We start from the raw sequence: 26280 nt of genomic DNA on the forward strand, positions 1-26280 counted from the left end.
AATGAAAGTGCTCTAAACTAAGCTGCTAGAAAAGTCAGTGTGTAGATGGAACACGTTACAGCTGCGTCAAGAAAAAGCTGTGTAGCTCAGCAAAACAGAAACTTAGGAGGGTTCCGGAGCTGAGATCTAGTAGACATTTGGAATATAAAGGAAGTTTAATCCCTGAGTAAACAGACAACTTCAAGGATCAAGGGGCAGATTCTTCATAGCTATCCCTTTTTAGAAAGGGAAACACCGACCTTTCTGAAAAAGACTTTGCATTCTTATCTCATGGTTGTAAAAATCCTTCCAAAATCCGAAGTGAGACCTAGTAGCATTGTAACTGCAACTGGAATAATTCAGAGATTCAGATTTAGAGAAACAAATACGGTAGAAAATCTTCAGCTAACTGAAGATTGACAGAAAAAAAAGCCAGCAAATAAATCCAACACTGTTTCTCATGTGAATGCCATCCAGTTTGCTTTTTCTCCCTCTCTCTGTCCCCAAAGAGCAAAAACCTACTGTATAATGCCTTCTGAAGGCTGTCTGCCTGCTATCCTCACTGCCCACCTACCGTAGGGAGCAGCTCCTCCCACCTGCACATAAAAGCCAAGTGCATGCTACCAGCAGCAGATCAGAGCACTTTCTCAGTCCTCCAGTGTTTTGAACCAGTGATCTTCTCTTCTTGGATCTTGTATACTCAAGGTAAGACTACTGCTACTTCAGGTTTCTGTTCTAACCAGCTATTGTGAGGAAATCTTAATGTGAACTCTAGCACTGCCTTGCTGGGTGGTGCTGGCTCCCCACCCCCCCTTTTTTTTCAGATGTAGTGTCATCTGACATTTAAGTTAGTAACAGTCTGTTGTTTTAGCAATGAAATAAAAGCAGATCTTGCTGGGAAACACTGTGGCTGAGAAATGGTCTTCTATCCTTTTCTGATTGATTTTGAAGAGATTAGTATACCCAGACCAATTATAACAATTTATTATCCCTCTTAATAGTTCCCCTCTCACTCCAGTCAAAGTTATAAAAAAAAATTCACTGCAAAGCTTCCTTAAATTCTGTTTGAGGAAAAAAAAAAAAAAGCTTAGTGCTAATTTAAGGAAGGGATTGGTTTTTGTTGCTAATATCATTTACTAGCCAGATTGAGACAACCTTGAGACTGAAGTGCATCTTCACGTGTTTCACTGCCTTTAAAAAAAAGTGTGATGGAACTTAAGCCTGCACAGAAGCACAGTAATAAGGCTGATGTAATTCATCATCTGGTACCAAATATGCTTAAAGTACATATTTTACCAACAAAGTTCTGTTTCTTGGAACAACAGACCTTGTGTCTCTATGAAATTTTTAGATCAGCTTGTTTATGTTTTACCTACAGTTTGCCTACATGGGCATTTCTAATGGTAGAGGACAGAGACAGTTACTGAACAGTTAAAACTTTAAAAAGTAAGTAGTTTCAAAATTATATTTGCACTCCCATCCATGCATCTATCCATCCATGCTGAGGTGAATCTATTAGTGACCAGTACCAGTTTGTCATGTTGTGTGAGTCAGTGCACTTTTAACACACAGTCACCTGTTTAAAGAAATTCCATCATAGAAATCCTAATCCTAGAATGCCTCTCTCCAGTGCTCAGAGAGGAGGGAAAACATGAACTGCCAAAAGCAAGCAGCTAATGCTGTCTGTAAATATGCAATACATTCTGCAGTAAAGAATGATTTAATACCCAATTCTCTTTATAAATTGACTCTTTTTTGATCTTTCCACAAATAAAAAGCCTTCTCTAAGAAAGAATTATATCCACATATAGCTGTACTCATATTAGCTGCAATATTTTAAGCTGTAGCACTGTATAACAACAGCAGAATCCTGCTCAAAGTGCCCTTTTCTTCATACTGTATCTAAGATTTTTTTATGTATTTTATATCTTATCTATTCTAACTAATGGGGAAAAGAAAATATTGCCTTCAGCTACTTGCCTGGAAGATTACATAAGTATCTTTAAAAAACCCCAAACAAATGACAAAAATCCAAAGCCCAAACAAATTTAACTATTCAAAAAACAAAGTGCAGTGCTTTCTGCAGCATACTTAGAGCAAAACTATTTCTCCATCCAGGAGTTCATATAAATTGCCCACAGAAAACAGGAATAGAGCCCAGTTGTTTTCCTCATGACTGGCCACAAAATTTTATTCTTTAGTTAACATCTGATTTTTATAGCAAACCTCCCTTTCCCTTCCAAAAACACCCCTGTTGCAAAACACAATATGTGATTTTATGTGTAATGCATACAGAATTTAGGTCTACAGTCTGGCAGTTAAGCCTCATTTGTTCACACAGAATTTTACTCTATCAGATAAATCAAAAATTTTAACAGAGCAATGTTCATGGAAAAAAAAATGCATTTGCCACAGGAAATGTGTTTATAGCAAAATACTTTTCATTAAAGCTTGCTGTGAAATGTAATGTTTTGGCATTTGAAAAATGGATTGCAGGACATATTAAGAAAACTCTTTTCAAAGGAATGCATCTAATTTAGATCAGAATCTCCTCTGAGCAGTTTCTCTTTTAAGCTGAATAGATAATTCAGCTTAGCATCACTCTGCAGCAGGGGATGAAGGGAAACTACACCCAGAAGATCTCCAAGAGAACTGAGATATCTAGGAATGCATTTATTGACCTTTGTGCTGATCTGAATCTCCTTTTTACAAGATTAAAGTGTAGTGATATTAAAATGAAAAATAAAAATACTGTAATTTGAAAATAATGCTACAACCACAATAATTTTAAAAAGTGAATCAGTGGTAGAACAAGGAATTCAGATTTTTTGAGTAATTATCTTAGAATTTTAAATAATAAAGTCAAGGTAAAGAGACATCAGTTTTTTCAGCCAGTTAAGCTGAGCAGGGATGCTCAGCTATTTCTCTTCGTAGTTATGCTTAGGTTTTTTAGGTGTTTATTTAGGGCACTAATATCCACTTAAGCCACCAGCTTCCAGTGCTGCCTAGAGTGTTAGACTAGACACCTAGAAACACAGGATAAACATATCACTGTCCGCTATCTATGCATAGTTCTGCCACCACCACTGCTTGTGAAACATTCTTACCTTCATGAATTTATTTTCATACAACTCTCTATAGGGAGAGATTATGTTTTCCTCTGGCCATGCTGCCACTAAATATATGAACTCTTTTGCTTATGGTTACAGTGAAAATTCATGGTAGAGTGTCAGATTTAGCTCTTCTGGGTTCCAGGCCAGCACTTTAATTCCACAATTCATTTTGTATTCAGCCTTATAAAGTCCACCCCTTTGTAGCTGATCTGTCTTTGCATGACTCTTTAGGGCTGAACAGCAAGGAGAATTCCAGTGACAAATCTTGAGAGAGGTAATTTACTCCTAACACTTTCAAACTTCCTGGGAAACCCTTTACAAACCCCTTAACAGGATTTACAAATAAACCCTTCTTGGAGAGGGTAAATAAACAAATAACCAAATGCCCAGCTCTTTCTTACACTCTGTGGTGAAAGGAGACCAACCTACTCTTGGAAGGATGTGGAAACAGAGATCTACTGCCATGGACTAGAAATGATGGGCAACAACTAAAAGAACTCAGTCTTGGTAACTCAGTAGCAGTAAGAGCTCAAAGAGAAGCTTAACATGATGCTTAAGCAAAATTATTCAAAGGATCTTGTAGGGGGCGTAGAATATAGTCTCCCTTTCTTTTCTACACTGGCAATCATGTGCCACTTCTATAAACGTATAGGATATAATTTCACACCCATTAAAACAAACAAACAAAACCCAACCACCAGCTTTGCCCTGTCCCTTCAGTTTTTAACTCTAGAGTTAATTTATGAGGGTACAGGCTCGTAATTGCTCCTGTGGCCTTGCAAATACTTAATTTTCAAGGAAACAAACAAGCAAACAAAAAAACCCCAACACATTCTGATGCTCAGTTTCTAGAGTTACTGCTGTATGGATGGAGGCCTTGTCTCTTATTCTTTCAAATTAAAAACTATTGCTAAGCAAGCATTGCTCATAGATAAGGTAGTGGACGTGTGAGAGGTAACTGGAGGACTAGAAAAAGAACCATTAATTGTCATCTCACTACCTATTGTAGAAGATAGGACAATTTTCTTATATCCCTGAGCATAACTACATGCCAGAATTTTCTGCTCACTTATTCTATGTCTTGCTATATATCTCAGGGGAGGTAAGATTAAGTTCTATCGCTTAAGCTTAAATATATCCCTATATTTTCCCTTACATTTTTGGCCTTCCAATTATTCTAAGCTGGGAGTTCTTTCCTTCCACAGGGATATAATTTATAATTTTCACTATTGTCATATTTCTAAAAGAGCAATGGTTCAATGGAGGTACTTTAGTGAGAAACAAGAGAAGACAAAAACATCAGAGGTTGCTTGTTCTGTCTCATAAAAAAACTACAAACAGCTGCATTTAACTGTACAAAAGTTCTCATTTTTGCCACTTACACTTCCTAGAGTTTTGTGTGTTTTTTCCTTTTTTGTGGCTTTCCCTCCAGAAAGTGAGATCTATTCTTTATGCTAACAGAATTCCCCTCCATCAAAAGTTGTGGAGGCATATATGTTCAAAAAGATAATGATAAGTCCTGGTTCTGAAGCCTTTTGTAGGTCTTGTGCAATAACTGTGGCTATTCTCTGTAGTCATCAGTAAACAATTGTGCTTGTTCTCCCTGTACTCCTGAAATGTTGGAAGTGTTTCTGTAATTGTCTTGATGTGTAATGAATTTAATGTCTCATAATTGCACTGCAGGGGATTAATACCACTGTGCAGCCTAGGGACATCTTTTGGTGATTAAAACTTCTTCATGCAAGTCCATATTTTATAGCAAAAACAAGATGAATATTAAGTCTGTTGCTTCTTGAACGGCAGGTGAAACTGTTGAGGGGTGACATGAAATGGACCCTCTCCAAAAGGGAGTGAAAATCAGTGCCCTCTCTTGGTTAGAAAAAAATACATAGAGCAGCCTTATGAGAGTGTTTATCAGTTCCCTCTGCTGGCTACAAAGCCCACGGCCAGATGAGCAGCTGTGTTTGCGGAGGCGAAGGTCTGAAGTTCTATTCCCAGTGCTGTGTGCCTGCGGTAAACTGATGACTATGGTGTCTGTGCACGTATGTGGACATCATTCTTTGTAGGGTCTCATCAACAACTATACTGAGTTCAATATGAGGGCACTCAAAAATAATATGGGCTTCCTGGTAGGTAGGAAACTTTCCACTTAGGATCTGAGAAGCGTGCTAGCAGCTATGCCATTCATAATACTGCACAGCCAGAGCATCCTTCTGTTGTGCACCACATGCACACCTTGCTTTTTATACCTCCTCAAGAAAAATGTGTGTGTTCATTACACTCAGTTTAGAGACATCTGGGCAGTTATCACATATATTTTTGGCAATCCTGAATTGTAACACTTCAGAATGTCAGCTTCTGAGAACTCATAATACATTTGCAAGTAAGAAATAAAAGGTACCAAAAAGAACACTCCAACCTTAAAAAAAAAAACAAAACAAAACAAAAAAACCCTCAACAAAACAAACAACAACCAAAAAAACCTCACCACAAACCAAAACAAAACAGAAAAAGAACCTAACTAGTTCTTTTCCATTCTTATAGGGAAATAACCTGGTTATACAACTACACAAACAGGTCATACAATTTACACAGCCACTTTGACATAAAGTTGAGATAAAAAGAATATATTGCAAACTTAAGAAAGAGTTTCTATTTTAAATAAATATCCATACTACTAAAAATCACAAACTCTTGGATCAGCTATGCCAGTTCACTTCAGCTCCTAGGAATCTATCACAGCAACATATAGGATAAATAAAACCCATCCCAGTAAAGGGAGAATCAGTCAAAACTAACAGTCTGACATAGTAGATATCAAAGCTATATTAAAAGCCAAAACTTTGAAACATCTGCAGCATATGTTTCCTGCTAACTAAAAAAGCAACCACTCTCTTCAGACCAACATACCGCTGCATTCTTCTCCCTGAAAGTAAGAAGTTGACAGTAGCACACTGTGGATTTGCATAGGGAACTTCAAACAAAGCATTTGACCATTTTTGCAACTGAAAATTCCAGACAGTAAAACGAGTTTCTAACAATGATGTGAAGCAACAACACATGTATATAATATACTGCAGTCACTGAAATGGAGATGCTTACATTGCCTCTCACTTACTCAACATAGTTTTCAAAGGGACAGAATGGAAGATGGCACAGACCCAGGGACACATAAACCAAATATAATCAAATATAATCCACTGAAAAATCTAGCAGTCAAGTCTGCTTATGCCAGCACACGACTTACCTCTGTACTGCCCTTGCTTTCTTCCCACCATGTATGGAGTTCCAGCGAATGCAAAATATCAGAAAAAGGGTCTTTATGCAGCTTGCAGACCAGAAATTCTCCTTCAGCTTGCCTTAAACAACAACAGAAAAAAAACACAACAAAAATAAAAGAAAGTGTTCAGATATTTCCCAGTATTTCTTTTTAGGTGCATTAGGTGATCTTAGCTGAACTCTCAGTTGACAGACATTAATGTAAAACACAAACTGGGACCCTTGCTGGCAAATCTCAGCAAAAAGTCAAGAGATAGTTACTTTAGGTCAAAGTTGAACAATAAAAGCAGGCGTGTGAGGAAACTTTATGTTGCCAATATTGATATATCTGTCACCTCCACTATAGATAAAAAGCAAATAAGCTAAGAGTAGTTAAACAAGTATATCTCAGAAGCACTAGCATTCATACAAAACATATTTAAGAAAATGAAGAAAAAAAGGCAACATTCAGTACTTATTTCCTTTCAGCCAGTGGCTTGAATTGAATTTACCATAGTAGCACATCACATTGTTTGCTGCAGAAAAATGCAAAGCTTAGGCCTTTAGCAGTAAGTCTCTTGTGTTTTACTGGTTCCAAAAATGTCAGTGATTGTCAAAGTGTTTTTGAAATAAAACCAAAACCATGTTAATAAAATGAACTTTCCAAGACAATGCTGGCCAAAAGTGATTCTTAGATTTCTTTTCAGTAATAAACTGCCTCTGTGGTTGCTGAGTTGATAGGGAGAAGGATTTAAAGGACCAAAGCCAAGTTCTGGTTAACTCAGGGTAAAAAAAAAAGAACTCTGAAACAGAGTACAATCCCTCCAATGAATGGACAGATTTTTGCTGAAGGTGGGCAGAGCTTAGCAAAATCCAGCTGTGCTTTCAAAAATGGCTGTAATCATTACTAGGCTCCACTTGAACATATTCCAAGACTGCAGCAGTCGTTGTGGGTACATCTTGTGATACGCTGCTGCAGATTACGGGACCAGCCTCAGTACTTCAGTGTGTAATTCACAGGCTGAATGTCAGTTCACAGGAGCTACCCTGCCTATTTATTAAGTAGTGATTCCCTAAGTGAATTAACAAGGCAACAACTGGCAGGATTCTGTCCCATCCTATCCCAGCCTTACAGATCAATAGCTCCAAAAATATGCTCCAGTGAAGGATGAAGGTGAACATGATGAACTCAGTTCCTACAGTGCACACAAGTTGCATGCAAGTCCAGGCAGCGAGACCTCCAAACTGCTTTGCTGTGTGTGCACACAGGTGCAGCCTAGCTGTTCAACCAGCCTAGCTTAGTTTAGGAGGTCTATGCAGTGCAGTCCAAAATGCCATTGCAAGGGTGGTTTTTTAGTTTTTATGCTTAGGAACTCCTACAGACTGTTATTATCTTTCGGAGATCTGAGCATAACTTACTACATCCGGAAACATGGAAAACATTTAAGGACTGTTCCCTAGGCTTGCATTACTAGTCTCACCTAAAAACATTGTTCATACAGAAAACTGTATGTTTAACATTGAATCCTCATACTTGATTAAAGATTAATTTGCAGAAGTAATTTCTTTTTATTTATGTACGGGTATAAAATTATCAGATGGCTTTTAAATTGTAGTTTAAAGGAAATTAATTTATCTCAGCTGTCTTTTGTAATATCATCTTCATTCCATTTCTATTTTAGATTGCTCTTAAGCAACTAGCTGCAAATACTTCATATCTAAAATCCAAGCTAATGTTTAGTTTGTACATGTGATTCTTATGGTATATTTCTGTTCCATAGTCAGGAGAAGATAGCTCTTAGATGCAAATTTCAAGCACAAAACCTGCTTTCACTGAGTTCAGAATTCACTTGCATTGAATATTTTATATCATTCTTTTGAAATAACCTGTATTTTCAACATCACATCTGTCATTCCTGTGCTGAACACTCTCAAGAACTCAATACAAAAGGACTGAAACACCAGCAGAAGAAACTGAATTTGGGATTTCTCAGGGGCATTTTCTCTTCTACACGTGCTTTGAACTTTCTACTGACTGCTTATCTCATGAAAACAAGTATTTAAAAAATAAGTGAGCAAAAACCTATTATGTTTTCAATGCTCCATTCATCGAGCACATTTTGAGAGCTGGAATTTTAGCTTAATGAACATTCACAACATACACACAGCCTTATCCTTCAAAATAATGACTGCATCTGTGAGACAGAAGGCTGCTCCTGCAAGTCCTACCAAAGCTGGAGCTAACTGAAGAAATAACATGGCACTTTCCACGGGCACTCAGCATCACAGACCTCAGCTCAGGGTGAAGAAACCCTTCCTTCCTGGTTTCGCCCTCTCTGCCACCAGAGATGAGGAGGAGAAATATTTTTGCTCATTCAGCTCCTTTGAAGTCTCTTTGAGACTGCAGGAAAACATGAAATATTGTACCTAATGCCCCAAAGCTATCACGATAGGAGGGGTTTGTGTCAGCATGTCGTTCACAAAAATCAAATTCATTACCCAGTGTGCAATAAGCCAATAATTACACACTCAAGAGAGACACTGATTATTTATTTCAGAGTTGTGCAAGCCTAGGTGCTCGGTGGAATTCCACAAATCAGGCACATCAACTATAAAAACTTTTTACTATTTGCACGTTTTAGCAAACAAAGGAATTAGCGTTCATTGGCTACAAGTTACATAGTTCTCTTATTAATCAGTATTCTATCTTCTATTGGTTAATGATTCTCTCGTTTCTCATGCAAATTAGTCTGCATGCACAGTTTTTACCTTATTTTGAGTTGGTGGGTTTCTTAGGTTGGTGATCTGTGAGTCAGTGGTCACAATCTGCCTCTGCCAGAACTACCTTGTACGCAGTTGGAGCTGATTTCAGCACAAGCTGACTTGGCTTTATTAGTTTCTTCATTATCTTGGGAGTTCCACTAATGCTCTTGTGGCCCATAAATTCTGCATTCATTGTGTCCACTATTAGTGGGCATCCTACTCCCCTAGGTCTGAGATCAAACCTTAAACCTTAAGGCAATTCTACCAACAAGTGATCTGTTTTTCTAACGCCTGGCTATCATTTAGAGCTTCCTTGTTAGCTGCTCTCTGTTTCACAGATTAAATCTCCCTTCTTGTTGATTAGGCTTGAAAGCATACAAAGATCCAACACTAAAGAACTTCCTTTCTTAAAAAAATTTTACCTATTACGCATTTTGCAACGAGCAATTCCATTTAGTGACAATTCAGTTCTAATGGTGTGGTAGTCTACTTTAAAATAAAAGAAAGCAAAACAAAAACACAGGGCACCATCCTGGGGGCTCCATCCTGCTCGACAGGCTAAGGACTCCTCAGTCCTGAGGAAAGCTGCCATTGCCTGGCAGGGTGGTGACAGCTCACCCTCACCAGGCTGTGGGCAAGGGCAAGGGCAGGGCCAGCCCAGGCCACGGGGCAGCCGTGGTTCAGGGCCCCCCATCTGTCAGCCCAGGCCCCCTCGTGTTGTGGTTCCGTCACGCTCTAACATTAGCTCCATTGCTGCACACAGACACCCAGAAAGTTGATTTAAAGCCTGTGCCTCCCATTCCCAAAGGAGAGGCAAGGGTTGAAGAGAGCAGAAACTCCCCACAGCCCCGTCAGCTGAGGAGTATTTATGGAAACACAATGCATTTGAGGTTTCTTGGGTTTCGGAGATAAAGCCCCAGGGGCTTCGCTTCTGCGTGCCAGCCCTCGGTGCCCCTTTGAGGAGGATCTGGGGAACATTAGCTCGCACAGATGCGGACAGTGCTGGAAGGCCAAAAATGAGGGGGGCAGCGGGGGGGCTCCACTCTCAGCTGGAAAGAAAATGTCGCATCATGTGAGGGGAGGCTGCTGAGAAAGAGAAGGAAGGCTGCTCCAGCACGCACCACAGGAGGTTCAGGACCTTTCAGATCTCCCCATCTGGAGGCAAAATTAAGGCCACTGTAAGTTTAAAAAAAAAAAATAAAATCCCATTTTGAAGTTAAGGTTCTTTGGTCTTAAAATCCAAAAATCCCACCTGCAAATAATACTACTGTATATGGGTATCTAGTATAAGAAGAGTAACCAGTCCTGTATAATTGAAATTCTAAACCCTCAAAACTCCCCCAAAAATACCAAACACTTGGGTGGGATGTGAGGAAAGAAGTATCCTGTGAGGAAAGGAAATGATAAAACTACTGTACTCAACAGGCAGGGAGTTCAGAAGCCAAACAGCTGAATGGAACAGCTTTATCATTTCTTTACAATGTATTGTTCCTGCCCTTCTTTGTTTAGCACAAAGGTTTTTCAGGGTGAGTCCTTTTGATCTATTTGTTACATCCCCTAGCATGGTGAAGCCCTGACTCATGATCAAGGGTTTGAGTCAAACAAAGAGCAGCAGCTCCTGAATCTGAAGGCTTGTAAATTGTACATACAGCAAAGCTGGCTCCCAGACTCCTGTTCCAGTCGCTTTAACACACTCTTGTTTACACAGATGATTGGTATGTCTGGAAAGACACTATATTACAAATGCTTCACCTCCCTCTCCTGGCTGCAGAAGCATCCAGGAATGCATACAATAGATTAATGAATTTATTCTTACACACACCCTGGCCACATCACTCTCATTTTAAAGGAAATCGAGGCACAGAGAAAGTTGCTAGTGTAGCATTTCAAGAGATTGCTCCTGGCCAGATTCTCAAGTGTCTTCCCATCACGATAGGAGCTGGTTGGAGAGCCCGATTCCCATCTGGGCACCTCAGTGAGAACCAGATTTTCACGAGCGTTCAGCACCCAGTAGCTCTAGCAATGACACTTGCAGCCAGATTTTCTGAGAAGTTCCTTTGATCATCTGGCCACTGCCTCAGTGGAAGCAGAGAGCTCTTGAAAAATCTGATCCTGTTTGTGGGTGCTGAGTACTTTTCAAAATTCTTGCTTAAGTGACCTGGCCAAGGATGCAGACTAAAATCTGAGCAGAACACACTTTGCCTAATCCCTAGGCCAGTGATTTAACCACAACTGTATTCTTTCATCTTCAGAAGAGAAAGAATAGACACTAGTTGGGGCAGCAATCAAAATGCCAAACAACTGCCAGTATCCATGCCTGCCAAGCTAAATGCCCGGATACTTGTGGGCAAACCAGACAGCCACATTTTGGTACTTTCCTGAGAAAGGATTATTTCTAGTAGCAGTGCCAGAGTCTGGCAACCTGGTTTATGCTCTTTCCAGATGTACCTATTTCTTTCTGGGCTAAAACCTTTGTGAACATGCCCTCAAACAGGCACACCCTCCCCACTCTTCAGAAAAAACAGCAGCTATCCAAACATTGCACTGTCTCCATTATTCTTAGAGAGCCAGGCATGCTTGGGCAAGACAACACTACTTTGTGTAATGATTAAGAAGCAGTGGTCGTGTCAGTGAAGATTCTTGTTTTCATTGAATATTTCATTCATTTTTGAACATAAGCAACCACTTAGCTGCAGTTGTGCTAGATGCAGAGGAGGAAACACATGCTATTCTTGGCCAGGCTTTACCTCTGTGGGAAGCAGCAGCCTCCTTACAGCAGCCTCTGTACACTGCATGATTTAGTTACATTTAAGATTGTCCTGAACCTCAAGAAAGGACCTCCCTCCAGGTCCTTTGACTCCTCTGAGTACCCGACAGTGTAAATATGGGCAAAACCCCCAAACCCCAGCCTGGATCCTCTATTTTATGCCCTATTTGTGTGAGGTCCGTTTGCAAATGACAGTTTCCAAAGCCACGAGCTAAAGGCTAGCTTAGAAATTCCTCTCCAAGCCGACTATATCCATTCAGCTGCCAGTTGAGACACTGCTTTCTGCATTGCTCAGCAGCAGCTTGTTGGACTGTCTATCACAGGACTCTATGTCCGAGTCCAGCCTTCACGAAATGCTCTCTGTCTCACCTCTGTCCCCAGCTTTCAGACCACCTCCCAAGTATCTGACCAGTCTGCTAATAGGAAGATAAGGCACCCAGTCACTAGTGTGTTTTAAGGGAGCATAGATATCGCATGGTAACTATTGAATGAAAATGTTTACAGAAAAATAGTTTTGTAAAATAGCTCAGACTAAGTTGTTGCTGAGGGTTGAGCTCAAGTTATATAAGCCAAAAAACACAGCTGTATCTTTTCTAGTTACAGCTAAAAACAGCAAAGTGTACTGGAAAAACCTTTCAGAGGGGGAGGGGAGATACTCTGCTAACAGAGGATTACATCTAGAAGCAAGTGTGAACATTTTTCTGCTCTTGTTGGTTCTATACCTGCAATAACACAAGGCAAGTGATGACTGTGGTTTGTGCTTTGACTGTCAAATGGCTGCTTTCACTTGATTCTGACATCTGCTGCACTAATTATTGTAGTAACAACTCTAGCCAGAAGCTGGACTTCAGAGCTATGCCCCAGTCTAATAACACAGCCTCAGCTTTACAAACAGAAAAAGTGAGGCAGAAAGGGATGAGCTCATGCAGCACATGTATGCAGGCAGTTAATTGCACGTGCTATGATGTACCTTGTGACCTAAAAACTTAGAGGGAATATCACTGGAGGAAATTGGATTATGATTAGTAATTCTATGGGCCTTTGTGGTTTTGTCAGTAAATTCATCACTACAACTTTTCACTTTTTCCATCTTGTAGACTTTTGTTTATTTTAAATTCCCTTGTCCTGTCCAAGAGAAATCAAGGCATTTCTGTGGAAAAGCCTTGGTCAACTAAAGGCCCAGGTCAGGAAGTCTGTCTTGGGTATAACCTCCTCTAAACTCAAAAATTAGCAACAGTCCAAAAAAAGGTCTTAGTTAGGAGAGTAGTGAGATAGTCAGGACACAGCTTGCTGATAAAGTACTGGGAGATATGATGCTGGAGTGGAGGTACCAGTAAAGGCCCCTGGGAAAGGCTGGCAGGTTTGACAGTGCAGCCTGGTGTGCCTTTGGAGCAAGAGCAAATGGGCATTCCAGTACTGACAGGAAAGGGTGCTGACAGTAATAAAGGCTGATGTGCAGAAGATGGACCCTTCTGTGCAATTGGCTTACTCTGGAGTCAAGGTCTTGGGACTGTAGGGCTGTTCTATTTTCCTTTTAGACCTAGATATATCAGCACTGACTTTTCCTCCTGGTCTTGAGCATAATTGGGGCTTGTGTCTTTTCGATTTACAAGGTAGCACAGAGACTAAAAGGTGGGATAATCAACTCCAAGTTAATCAGTCTCATTGTGAGATACTGTTACTCTGGGAAGGTTGTGTTTCTGTCAAATTTTGTCTAGAAATGCACTCCAAGAAATGAGAACCATTTCCTTTTACAACTAATGATTACATTTCCATTAGAAAGCTGTAGTTTTGAATTGACGTACTCTGAGAAAAAGCTTTGCTTAGAAATTCCTGCTTATTCCTTTGGGAAATAATTGGAATCACTTATTAAGTATAATTGCTTAGAAGTGGGAAAAAAATCCACTGTCAGGAGAGGACATTCAGCATTTCCCAATTCGTTCTCTGTAAGCTCATGCAAACTGTCAATTGAAATCACTGCCTACTGACATAGGTCTTGTAAGAACCTGGGTCCTGTTCTTAATCCAGACAAGCATTAGAGAAAACTGCACTTCTGAAAACTACACAATGCAGCCTCCCTAAACTGCGAAGTTTTCCAGTCCTTACAGATTCACCCATGACACAGCAAAAACATCCTCCCAGCCTGACTGAATTTACACAGCAAAATAAGTCACTTCTTAAGTGTTTAAAAGTCATTGTGAAAGTGAAAAAATGAAATGTGCTGTATATCATCTCACAAAACCAGAAGTAGTTATATTATAAATAAACAGAGTTTGCCTGGTATTAGGGACATAGGAAATTCCATTCAAGAACAGACAAATGGCACATCTTGTCTGGTATCCTGTATCTGGCACAGGCCTATAACAGATGCTTAAAATACTTGGCTCCCTTGGTCTCACAGTCTCCCCTGTTCCACCTGCCGCCAGTGCTATAAATCACAGTTTTCCTAACCTCTGGTGAAAGTCTCTTCCCTGCTCACTTGCATAACGTGGGAGGTGGAAGCACAAGCTGAGGGGATATATACTTGCCCTGTGTGATACTTATTACGTTGTCTGGTACCAAGTTTGCCTGCATTGTGGTTCTGACTATTACAGAACATACAAGGTATTGCTGCCTGTATTGCCTGTGTAGCCAGAGGAAGCAGCACATAGATGAGGACTATGCTTGGCTGCAAGGAAAGCGGGGAGCAAACCCCATCTCACCCTCATTTATACACAGGCAGCCAGCATACCCACTATGAGCCATAAATCAGCTGCCCTTTTTCTGTCAAGCTACTGCCTCCTAATTGTGTCCTACTACTCAATGACATTTATATCCAGGTGTGGCTTTCACAGTAACTATTATAGTTTAGCTCATGGTGACTGAAAATTAAATGGGTTTATTGTCTGTCAAGCAGAGTTCACTTTTGTCCTTATTCCAGATGTTATCAAAACATGAGTCATCTACCCAGCAGGTCACTGAATGCAGTTTCCCCTCTTTAGGTGGTGCTTCTAGCTATTGTGACTAGTGTGATATGCCTGCACCCTAGAAAACTGACTGTGACACTCTCCCTTACTAGAAATGTACTTGCCACAGACCATGTCTCTATTTTCTACAGTCTCATTCATAACCAACATTGAATTCAACAGCACAGTTGGTTAAGGGCCTCTAAAACAGACAAACAAAAACTCAAAACCTTTACATTTGAAAAGTTAAAATTTAACCCCCCCCTTTGTATTAATTGCATTACAGCCTCTCTGCATTTCCCTGTTAAATATATTAGTATTTTAAAAAGGCTAAAGAGAACTTATGACTATAGGTACTACCAGGTAAGGTCCTTTCACACATCATCTTGCAGAAACAACAGAGAGGGGCAGCTATAGAAATTATGATACTTCATGTCTAAGCTATATCATTTAAAAAACTGAATTTGAAGGAAAAACCCATGTCCCCCGGTTTGAACACATCATCTCTACAGTTGCTGAACGCTGCTTTTAGAGAATGATCTAATAAATCTTTACATATTAATAAGTGAAAACTAAGTCCTGATGGTGTGTGGGGGCTGTTGGATATACTTTGATATGTCAGCTTTCTCCACGCTCAAGGATTTTCTGATTTTGGTTCCATTCTGGTGAATATAACATTCAGTGCCAAAGGTCTGAGTCTAGAGCAGATCTTTGATCTAGCTATCCCAAATTTGTATCCACAATGAACAAGGCTTTGAAACATCAATCTGCTTGAAAGAATGGACACATTAAAGTTACTACAGTACCTAGGAGAAGTTTGAATCCTTTAAGATATTCCAAATCAATATTACATATTAATGGCCAGGCTTAGTATTAGCAGGAGCTCTGTGGCTTTCTGTACTTCTTTCCTGTTTCACAAGAGCAATGACTTTCAGAATATCCATCTTACTTCAGTCAGGAACAGAAGTAAAGGTTTTTCAAGGCAGACAAATGAGTTGGCCACTTGTTCCAAAGAAACAGAAATGGTGTTCCAAGTTTCCTAGACAGCTTTAAAAACTACATAGAGCAATTCAGCTGCTTAATCTATTATGTTCTACACCTCACATTTAAGAGGACACAAAATCACATGCTTTTTATTCCAGGTATAAGCTTTTTCCCCCACAGCAGTCCTAAGCCATCTCATTTTGTCTCTGTCTTCAACATATATGCTGGTCATCTTGCTTGTACCATTCCCAAGAACAAAAGTAGTACTCTTCAGAGTAAAAAGCAGCAGCTGAGGTTCCCAGATTGCCACAGATATCCTAAATAACAGTGAACCAAGTTTCTTAATGTCTGTGACTGCATTTGCCCATTTCTTTAATGAGGATGTTAGTATTTTGTTTTCTGAGGAGAAATGTTGTAAATCTCAATTAATATATCCATTACAAAAAGGGCATGAATTACAACTTTAACTGCGCAGTAAAACAGAACCTCTATGTGAATAAATAATTATAAGGAGATATATAAAACTATAAAAATAACTTCTTTACTGCAAACCTTGCCTTAACAAGAAATATAACTCCTTCCTCCCTCAAGAAATTCGAATACACTGACTCATGTCTTTGTTTAAGTGTCATGGTAAATTTGTTCTTTTATAACATATAGTAGTTTAGCTTTGAACTTTTGAGTTTTGGAAAAGGCAGAGCGGAAAAATGTTTTCATGGGAGAGGAGTGCGCATTCCAGAGCTGTCGACTGTTACTCGTTTATGAGGCGGGGGAAAAACTACTTTGGTTTTAGGCTTTGGTTGATGCAATTTGTTGTCTGGTATTTTGTGATATACCAGAGAGTTTACACTGTACAGTGAAGTATTTCAGTTTTCTCTCTCATTTTTCCAGCTTTTGCTTGTTCAAAATTCTGAACAAGCTTGAAACTGCCTGATGTTGAGGAGAGAAAAATTAGCTGTGTAAAACTAGAAATAACGATCCTTTGTGATATACAAAGTAGTCCAATGAGAAAATAACTCACAGTTGACTGTGAATTATAGAGCTACACAGAAGCATAATGGGGGAATAGAGATGATATTACTCACAAAAATAAAACAAACCAAAATGTGAGCCCTTCATGGTGTCTTTGTAATGTGAGCAACAGTTTTAAACATGGTTTTTCTGTGCTCTTTCATGTTTATTTAATGTACTAACATCAAAAAATATTAAAATAAGAAAATAAAATAAACTTTATGTAGCTTATTTATTCAAGTAAAGTAAAAAATATCTTTTTGCTGTTCTGCCTTTTTGAAGGCTATTAACATACCTTCTTTCTTCCCTTCTCTTTCTAGAAAAGAAAATGCAGATTGTCAGAATCCTTCAAATTTGATACTCAGCACTGTTATGATCTCCTCATTACTGGATGTTGAGTCTGGATATCAGAATCGGTAGAGTGAAGCACTCTCCTGTTAAACTGAGGTAATTTTCTTCCATAATTACAGAAAAAGTCTAATGCTGAAACAATGCAATTAACATGTCTTTCAAAGTTTCATTTCTTGGGAAAAAAATATGGCCATTGAAAAGGATCTATCTTGTAAAAAAATTTAAGAGGCAAAGACTGGAAGCTACATGAGAATGCTGCCCTCGAGTCAAAGATGAGGAGAGAACTTCTCCATTCAGCAAAGCCAGAAGATGTCAGGATATTATTCTGAGAGAGAGAGCCTTTGCCAAGGACATCAACTGCTTTTCATACACAAGTTGAGATAAGTTTCTATTTACTGGGATGAGTATCCATACAGGAGGTTATTTCAGAAATATTACTCACTCAGCATGAAAAACTGCATTTATGAAAGCCTACTTAACCAGTCACTGGTTAATAGCATCATGTTTTCCCTTAAGAAAGGAACTGCACACGACGCAGGCCTGATGTAGTCACAGCATGTTATAGGAACATGCAACTTAGGATGCAGATGGGAAGGCAGGCAGTTGCAGAATTGTAATAAAAAATAAAACAAAGCAGGTGGCCCATAAGGATGAAAAGACACAACTATCTTCAGAACTAAGCTATGTAAAAAAGATTTTCAGAAAGTTTTCTACCCTCACATGGCTTTACTGTGTCCCTTCCTTTCCTGGCATGTCAGTAATCAAGTAACGGTTAGTTTTCTGTCCATTGCCCTAACAGAATCACACAACATCCACAATATATTACCATGAGTCTTAAAGATGCTTCAGATAAGATTTAAATGGGTTTTCATATAATCACCACTACAGACAAGAGGAAAAGGAAAAAAACATACAGAGATAGGTGCACAGGAAGATCAGCTAGAGGATAGTTGTATTCTCCTCAGTATATCTAAGAAAGCTGTCGTGGGCTCCACATTTGCTTTCAAAGTAATGGAATTCCATTACAAGACAGTAACCAACACGGAACATAGTTCTTTGAGGTCATTTAAAGTCTGGCTGTTAAACAAATGATACTCCAATTTTTACTTTTTTTCCAAGGTTTCATGATATTTCTCATTTACTTTCAGCAATTTTTGTCCTATCCATCTCCTAAACCTGCATTTTTGAACCACTGAGAAATCATTTGCCTAAAGCCAGAACACCAATTTCAATACCTTTCTGTTATTAATATTCCTTAAGTTACATTTCAGCTTCCAATCAAGGTTGGCTGCAACAGTTTCCCTTTTGATGCAAGTCCACTGTACAGTACCTTGGATCTCTGCTAGAATGCACACTATGTCATGTGAACAATAAAAAGCAATATAGCTCAACTTTCCCAAAGTAGGTTGAATCAGGAGTTTTAAGGATAATCAAAACCATATTTTTACTTGCAAGCAGAGCCAGTAAGTCATTGAAGCTATACAAATGTATTCATATCCACATTGCACTTCATTATAGAAGGAATCTCACACCCAGGAACACAAACATTCTTGCTGTAGAATACTGAATAATTGCGGAACAAATAAATGGAAGACTTCAGTGATCTTTGCCCGAGAAGTGCATCATAAAAGAGACTCTAGTAAAACAAGGTGAATCTTCAGACTTGTACAAACTTTTTTATGCCTTTCTTAGCAGACATTAGAAAACTTGAAGGACTTTGTATAGAGCAGTATTATTTACAAAAGCGTTTCTTACTTGTATTCTTTAAGTGAAACTTACTTATGCATGATTTCATATACAAATACAGAATCATAGAATCAACTGGGTTGGAAAAGACTTCCGAGATAATCAAGTCCAACCCTTGATCCAACACCACCGTGGTTACTAGACCATGGCACTAAGTATGCAAGTATGCAAGTGCATGTCTGTTTTTAGCAATGTCTGTCACTAAATATTTTGGACCAATTTATAGTCTTTGGTAATGGCAACAGATAGGTGCCAGTTAGTTTGATATTTTATGTCAGCAAGTTATCCTACATGTGAGAATACATGTGTGTAAATGTAACAGTATATTTCTTATAGATGTTATTTATGTGCGAGTCTTTACAGGACTTGTGTCTAGACCCGGTCTGGATTTAGACAGCTGTCACTGACAGCAGAGTATACATCTTTGTATATTTTGTTTGGTTTGGTTTTTTTCTATTTTAAATAATGGCTTTTTTTCACTGCTAACTGCAAAGCCTGATTTATCAATATAAATGGAAGTTATCTGAACAGCAGCCAACATAGAACACAGAGTCAACAGCAACAATTCATGGCCTTTTTTAGTTTGTTGTGGGTTTTTTAATGCTCAGGGTCCATACAGGCAAGAAACTCTTTCCCATACTGTGAGATGGAAATATTGCTCACCCTTTTTTACAATACAAAGCTTGAGAAATAAAATTGAAATGATTTAGTCAAAACTGAATGCTTTCCTCATCTCAGAAAGGCACAGTTCAGCCAAATTGTAGCTACCTGAAAAAGTGGAAGGATTTGATCATGTATGCCTGAAATCACACATTTTTAAGTTGTTCTAACCACAGTGTAGGCACAGCTTTACTGAATGATTTCACCATGCAGAGTTATTTCCCACGTTACTTTGTAACTCCAGTAAAAAAAATCAGGAATTGGAAGGTCATGGATGCATAGAAAAGAGAATATTGTGGTTTCTAAGAAAAATATTTATTACCAAGCAAGCTTTTTTGATTTATTAAATGATAGCTTCCCATCATAGTGTTTTTTGATATGGTGCTTGAAACCACAATGACTGTATAAAGCCAGGATCTTATTTGTTTAAAGGCATTCACTAGTGTTTTTCTTAATAGAAATATCAGTTCATGACAGTGCCAGGTTCATAGAAGCTCATCCAGGAATAAATTCTTGAAAAATTATTTTTTTCCTAGAGTGTCCATTAAGCCAGTGCAGTCACTGTGTCTTCTAACATTAGATTTATAGGATGTTATAATTAACAACAGGTGATGGGCAGCACTACATGCACAGCAAGTAAAGTGAAAAGACTGGCAGCTCAAGAAGCACTTGTGATTCATCAAAACTTTTGCCTGCATAAACTCAGCAGTAAACCTGATAGGTTTGCTGGCAGTTGTTTTGGGTTGGGGGATTTTTTTGGTTGTTTTTTTGTTTTTAATTTGACCACCACCATTTTTCCTTTTTCATGTCAAGGATTAGGGACCATCTGTCTGTTTTTAGAGTTCTGTAGCTTTTTCACTTCTAAGTTTAGTATCCATATAATGAAACAAATTATGCTTCCCTACTCACAGAGGACTTCTTGGAGGATTATGAACAAGCCCACTCAAAATTTTGAAACTATGCAGATTTTTAAGAGACACTTGTGTCTCCGTTATTCCAGCTCTCTCAAACTCACATTCTGTACAAGTAACAAAAAGGAAAAAAAAGGTTCAAAAATACATACACTCTCCAATTTTAAGAAAAGCAGTTCTTCGCTTAGGACTATAAAGGAGGGCAGAGGACATTGAAAAACATGAATTGGCAGAACAAAAATATGTCCCAAATGAGTTTTCATTTGCATAGCTAAACTAATGCCTTTTTTTTTTTTCAGTTGTGAGAATATAAGTGAGGCAAGGTATGTTGGGAAAGGAAATGGCTTTGTTTAACCAAGTGACAAAGAACATGCATCTCAAATCTTCCCAGAGATCTAACTTATATGAATCATCTCCGATGTACTAACCTGATATGACCGTGATATTCATGAGATAATTACATGTTGTAACATATTGATCATAACAAAGGAATAGTTTTTTTAATTAAAAACCATCTGTTTTGGATAATTGACTACATATCCTCATGCACATTAGTAAATACTTTAAATGCAGTAATTGGTAGAAGTACATAGGAATAGTAAAAAAAAAAAAAGGAAATCAGTATTTGTACTGTAGAAAGGATTGGAGGTTTTTCATGGATTTATTCCATGCTCTTGCCAGTATCATTCTCTGAGTTCCTCTACAAATAACTCTCATACATGAAATTATTTTCTACTAGAACTCTGAGTGTGTTTCTTCCCTGCTTTTATCCTTCCCACCCCAAAATACACTTGAATTAGTAACCTTGAAGTCCTTAGCTTTATTATATTAGAGAGCAATGACTATAATTCTAGATTTTATGTTACCAGGGTGCCAACAGGAACACATGGTGCAATGGTGACTTTATCCTGCCTGTTGCAGAGTTCGCACTTCATTAAAATTCACATCGCATTGCTTATCTATAACTGAGGCAAAAATTTGCCCAGGGGAACACTTGTTACTCTGGGTAATTAATCAGCGGTGATGGGAAATTTTTCTTAGTGTTCTTGATAATCTCTAGGGCATCATCCAACTGTGAAATTTTGGCCTTACTGAAGTGGAAAGCGAATTTCATCAGTGACTAGAACAGGCCAAGACATTTCTCACAAAGCACTTCTCGACCTGGTGTCATCTGGCAAAGCTTCTCTGTGCAGTCTTTTTTTCAGAGCTGGAGAAGCAGTTCATCTCTATTAAATATTTCACATGCATACATTAAAAGTCCTTTCTTTTAGTAATCATTAGCATATTTTAAGAAAGGTTCTGCACATTCTTCAGGGTAAATACCTTTTTTAAGAGCTTGAATCTATACTCAGAGCTCAGTGAACTTGCAATCACATCCTCAATAAGAAAGTTGAGGGTTTGCATGTGCAGGGATAAAACACATAAGACTGTCAAAATGCTTAAAGATTCAAGCACATAGCTTGAAACAGCCTGAAAGCTTCCACTTTCCAGAGTGAGGCTAGACTCAAAAATAATTTTTTTATTAAAAAGATATACTCCCTCCATCAGATGCTCAAATTTAGAGTTGCGATACTGAAAATAATTATCACTTTAAAAAAATCTCCAAACCCAATAGCATTTTATTTTTATGGTTGCGAGGCATAGAGTTTCAAATTCGTATATGTTGAGACCAAACAGAGGAGTATTTTTCTCACTGAAGTGCTTCAGGATAGCTGAACTTCTACTGCACAAAAGTAGTAGAAATTTTAAAAAGACTGAAAATGTTTTCAATTGAAAAGTAGAATCCTCTCCAACCCAAAGAACTATTCAAACATCCAAGGACAAAACAGAGCTAGGTCTATTAGGAAAAAGGTCAATGATTTAGACAAGTGTTACTGAAACCAACTCAGCAATTTTATTTCCTCTCTTCAGCTCTTCCAGGTACAACTGTACTGTTACTGACTGTAAAAGATGAATTAACACTTATTTCACATTTTTATCAACTATTCATTAGTTTAGCCATCCTAGTCCTAAAAACAATATTTTTTCCCAGCTATATCTATTTATAACAACATTATTTTAAGAGATTTAACATATACAAAATAATTGAATTGTGAACAGTTATGCCATATGGGACAGAAGTTTACAGGCTAAATTAAAATTGACTGATTTTTCATGTAAGCATTGCTGCAACATACAGAACTGCTGAATACAGATAGTGATGGACAGGTTTACCCAAGGCTCACAGTAAATTTGTCCTGATTAGGAACATTCTGTTTTATTGCTGGATGCTCCTGTTTTGAGTGTGTCATACTAGTTTCACTGTAGCAGGAGCTAAATGAAAGCTTATTTTCTCAAATTAATAAATAGCATCATGAATTCTATTCTAAATAGCATTCATGAATACCATCATGAATGGACATTTCAAAAATTTTACTTCTCATTATGATGGCTAACACAAGTTCTCCGTAATAGATTCACAAAGGGACTAGCAATTTTATGAGTTTAGCAAAAGTTAGTGGCTTTAAGCATTAATTGCAGGCTTGAAAGTCTGTCATAAACAAGTCATTGTATTACCTTGGATCCGAAAGAGTACTCTGCTTTACAGGTAGATACTTAGATAGATGTAGGTTCTTAATGCTGTTTCTTCTAAGTGAAAGTTAATGCTGATATTTTGCTTTTAGACTGAGCTCTCTTATTGAGTAAATTATAAAACAAGGCATTTCTGGGGTCAAGTTACCATGTGTGCCAAGAAGGTCTACATTTCAATGCAGGATTTGGATGCAAGATTTGTACCCACATTATTCAGGCACATAACCTCCCCTGAATACTCCCACTGATCAGGAGCAAGGCCGCCCACTGCTTATGTAAGTCTGTGTACAGTTTTATTTGTGTGCTTCAATTCCTTTTTGTGAAAACACGCTGACAATATGCTGCTTTACAAAGGAGATATGATGACAAACTGATTTTGTAAACTAATGACATGTTGAAGAATGCTTAGCAACACTCATTGAACTCAAGGATAGAGCTACATGAATTCTGTCCTAAAGAACTTACAAGCTTCCTACTTCATTGTAAGAGACATCCCCATTGCTTACCTAATCTATTTATGTGTCCTAGGATGCTGATCCAAAGCAGCTACAGGTAACTCAATCAGTGAAGTGACTGTAGATAAAGCAAATCTTTATGTAATACCTTTCACACTGGGGACAGAATTAAGTGTCTCCCTGATATTTCATCTTATATTTATGCAAGTGTATACATGCTTATATATAAAAGTTTCTTTTTGGGGAAAGGCACAATAAAACATTTCAAGTAAAATCAAAAATCATATAGGAACGATACAAACTACACTGTATTTGGGCTATAGAAATAAGGGAAAGGTGAAGGCTCTTCGTGCAAATAAATTACCTTAAACCTTTTAGGTGAACAGCACAACAAAACCCATAAAATTTACAATTCAGCAAAAACATCCTGTATATATCTGTTCCCTTATTAAATGAATGAATACTACCAAGTCTGCTAAAGACCCATGGGTGATGTATTCTTGTCTTTAACAAACTCTACTCATGCTACATCACATCCATATATACATACTGGGACACCTGCTGTCACTGTATCAGGAAAAAGCTCTGGTAGCAAGGGAACGAAGGAAATTACAACATCAAGGCTTTCCAAAGATTATTATCCACTTGCACAGAATTACTCATACTACACCACCAAAAACTTGAGTATGACTGGTCCCAAAACTCTGCAGACATGCACCGTAGAAACCAGCTGTAACTATACAAGCTTGCCTGAGCTTAGTGCTACACCTGGCTACAAATCTGAAAAGTAGAACAGGTTACAGAATTTATTGAGCCTCGGAACTAATGGATTAAAAGAAATAATTATTAATATGATTTCTTTCAAAATAATAATTCCTAAACTACAATATTTTGGAAATTAGCAAGAAAAAGAGCAGCTAAAAAGATCTGGATTATTCATAGACTTAGACAAGTTAAAGATGGAAAATAATTAGATCATCCATCTCATTTTCCTGCCAGTGCAGTATTGTTCCCTGCAGTACATTTTCTAATGCTTAGCTTTTGAAGCCTCTTGAGAAGGGAGATTCCAGCATTTCTTTTGGACACATTCTGGCAAACTCTCTCAGGCAGGTTTTTCCTCCTCTGTCCAGCCAAGCATTTCCTGTCTCTTCTTATTGCCTCTTCCGCTCAAGAATTCTTCCTCCTCCTTGGTGCCAGGGCCCTTCAGGAATCCAGAAGGGACACACTGCCAACAGGAACAGATACTCCCAAAATAGTATATTCCACACTATGGAATATCTATAGCAGACAATTTTTGGACAACATTCTAATAGGCTCCTTTTGTTGACTGCTCTTTGTGTGCCAGATGGGAAGAATTCACCTTGAAGGTGCTTAACCACCTTGGAACATTTTTAATAAGATAATTCTTCAGTATGAACTTTGGGGAGAGTATCTGTTAAAACCAGAGATTGACTGCCTCAGACCAGGCTGGAAGGACTGCTGAATTGACATCCTGCAAGGAACAATAAGTACTATGTCACTAGTGATATATCCCTTTCACTAAGTGGACACAAGAAGAAGGCCTGAAGAAAGAGCAAAAAAATATGGAGATGTTCTTGACCCAGTGGTGACTGAATACAAACCCATCTGTGCTGTATGAATGTACTCAGGACACTATCACATATAGGTACAATATTCACAGTCATGCTATAGACGCAGTAGCCCATTCCAAGCAGTTCTGTTATTGACAAAGCAGTTGTTGGAAAGGATTTATTACCATTCAGCAGGCTGTGTGCAGACTCAGCATCATGAAATCCTCACATGTGCTTGTGAAGAGATCCCTCTGTAGTTCCTGCAAAAGCTGGTGGTTCATAAGGAACCATAGGCCAAATACAGCCTGCGGGATTTTAGACATCTGAAGAGTAAGTCAAGACAGGAATTTAAAGTGTGGTTTGCTGAGTGGAAGTGTTAAGCTTGTCAGATTGAGTAACACAGCCTTTTAACCTAAGCAGCCCAAGTCTGCTATCTTGATGAAAACATTGTACTATAGGTCATGATAAATATAATTCTTGAACTAGAAGTTTAGTTTTTTCTTGAAGGGCACTTCGGAATATTTTCTTAGAAGAACAACAAATGTGAAATATCTTTTTGTTCTTGAAATTTGAGGCGGTGAACTTCATAGTCACTGGTCTTGCAAAACAGTTTGCAGCAGGGAAAGATTAAGTTTCCGTTACCTAATTCAAAAGACTGGCCAAATATAAAACAGAAATGATGAAAGAATTTGGTTGTAATTCTGTCTGTTTCTTTGAAGGGACAGAAATATTCTTGGATGTGTCCTTTGTTTTGACACATTTATACCGATTACAAATGGAAGTGCAAAGCTGGAGTATTATTTCCTCCAAACTGTCTCAGCCCCAATTTGTTCTAGTGTCTCTGACAGAATCCCTTTGATAGTAAAGGAACTTTCTCTTTTAACGTAATTGTTTTTGAAGGTGTTTAAAGCATCCAGAAGAGAAAAGGAAATAGTTCTACAAGTAATTTGTGGAAATCTGGAAAGTATCTATAACTTGTAACTTATACAAGGCAATGTAATTTTAATAAATCTTTTGCTTCTCTTTTAGAAAAAAAAAAAAAAGTAGAGTCAGAAAAGGTGCATCAGTACCTTATTTCAGTTAAAATTCAGAGAGCTAAACCCTTTTCCTTCATATTTTAGTGTAACTGTCTTGGATGCTGCTTACTTCAGCAGCATTAATTTGAGGAGTGAAAGCTAATAAGTGAAATATAGAC

General features: G+C 38.2%; 1 protein-coding gene across 2 annotated transcripts in view; it reads left to right on the forward strand.

Annotated features, from left to right (window-relative positions):
• The first annotated feature begins 583 nt into the window (after positions 1-583).
• COL8A1 (collagen type VIII alpha 1 chain) overlaps positions 584-26280 on the forward strand; it is an 87159-nt gene continuing 61462 nt past the window's right edge. For both annotated transcript variants that reach the window (XM_029960654.1, XM_008926377.4), the window contains exons 1-2: positions 584-684; positions 17141-17267. The gene's annotated coding sequence lies outside the window, so the exon portion shown is untranslated. The remainder of the gene's footprint in view (positions 685-17140; positions 17268-26280) is intronic.

The sequence above is a fragment of the Manacus vitellinus genome, unplaced genomic scaffold (genome assembly GCF_001715985.3).
Source record: "Manacus vitellinus isolate BGI_N305 unplaced genomic scaffold, ASM171598v3 scaffold_28_pilon, whole genome shotgun sequence".
NCBI classification, from domain to species: Eukaryota; Metazoa; Chordata; class Aves; order Passeriformes; family Pipridae; genus Manacus; species Manacus vitellinus.